The sequence below is a fragment of the Triticum dicoccoides genome, chromosome 6B (genome assembly GCF_002162155.2).
Source record: "Triticum dicoccoides isolate Atlit2015 ecotype Zavitan chromosome 6B, WEW_v2.0, whole genome shotgun sequence".
In the NCBI taxonomy this organism is placed as follows: Eukaryota; Viridiplantae; Streptophyta; class Magnoliopsida; order Poales; family Poaceae; genus Triticum; species Triticum dicoccoides.
The window spans coordinates 586548584-586550272 of NC_041391.1; positions in this window are offsets into that span (position 1 = coordinate 586548584).

Below are 1689 nucleotides of genomic sequence, written 5' to 3' on the forward strand. Positions count from 1 at the left end.
GAGCCGCCGGAGAACGGTGTTGGAACATCGGCCACGCGGCGGCTAGGGTTGCAGCCGCTAGGTACGAGAGCGTTTACGTTACCTGTAGCCGCGTTTTACCAAAGCATTTACGTTACCAGTAGCCGCGTTTTCTATGAATATAGTACTCGCACGTGCGACCGTTCCTAGTAGTGATAGCAGTTGTTGCAGTTTTCAACGCCAATAGCAAGCGACCACGAGCAATTTGGTCAGAAGGAATTGGCGGTGTTCCACGTACGTGTGTGTGCCAGCTTGGCAGCTCGCTCGTTTCACATGACGGTCAGCAACAAAATACTGACTGTACCCGTACATTATAGGGGCCGCAATACCTAAAGCTGAACTTATCTCCTAATACTGGGACGATTAAATTGGCAGGGCTGTAACAAGACGATCCACCGTCTCTCACCTCAATCCTCACGTACTATAGTACGCGTGTGCCAGTTCGCTCGTCTCACAAGACGGTCGGTAATACCTAAAGTTTACCTCGTCTCCAAACGAGATGATTAGATTGCATCCAACACAAAACCGACTGTACACGTATTTTCTACCGACGATGATAGGATTAGAAAATACAACGGTCTCGGGCGTGCGTCTACGCGCGTGGATACGCCGCCGGCTCGTTCAACCGATCGGTGGAGCAATTGACCGAAACCGTTGCCGTCCAGACTAATTAAAAATAACTGTGAAAGTGGAGAGCAAGGGGAGAAAGTACAGGCCGTTCCAAATGGTACAGCTCAGAGTTACGCGCAGAAAACGAACTCCAGATGGCGACGTCGTTCGCCGCTAAAATAAGCCGGGCTGTGCAATCAGGAGCCTCGTCAGTCCCAAAGAGAAGGACGAACATATTTTTATTAAAAAAAGTGATGAGTGTTAGAGAGAGAAAGGAAGGGCGGCCTGGATCCAGCTACAGTCAGGGTCCAACAACCGTCAGAGGCCGTGCGTGCGTGCGTGCGTGCGTCCTTGAGTATCATCCTGGCCATGCGTGCCGTCCTTCCTCGCCCTGCCGTTGCAGCTGCGTGCAGCGACGAGACAAACAAAGATAACCACTCCCAGCATTGCACTCCATTGGTACCAATGAAAAATGTTTCGGTTTCAGCCGGCGGTGGTAGTACAGGAGTAATTACAGTATATATTATTACTGGTGGTAACAGCCGGCGGGTCAAGTCAATTGGAAATGTGCCGAGGAAGGCAGAGCAGAAGCGTACTAACGACACGGACGACAAGCGGGACAGCACGGACGGGCGGGGCTCCTCGCTCGCTCCGGTTACCGCCTCCTGGCGTGACGGAGACCCCCAGCCCGCCCAACCCGTCGCCGACCCCGGTGGCGGCACAGAGAGAATAGAAAAACTGCAAAGCTCCACCGATCCGGCTCCGTTTCTCCCCTTTTTTTCCACGTGAGACGCACGCACGTCTCGTCTCGCATCGCCCCGCCCAATCCAATCATCCGCGCCGGGCGAGGCCGAGGGCGACCGACCGAGGGAAAAGTCCCGCCGGCCCGGCCCGGCCCGCCCTCCCTCCCTCGCCGTAAATATAAAAGTCGTAGCGCCCTCCCCCTCCTCACGCACCGCGCCGCACCACCACCCTCCCCGTCCCCGTTCCGTTCGGTTCGATCCGTATAACCGCGCCCCCCGCATCTCCTCCGCCCCCGCCCCCGCCCCCGCACCGCGTCTC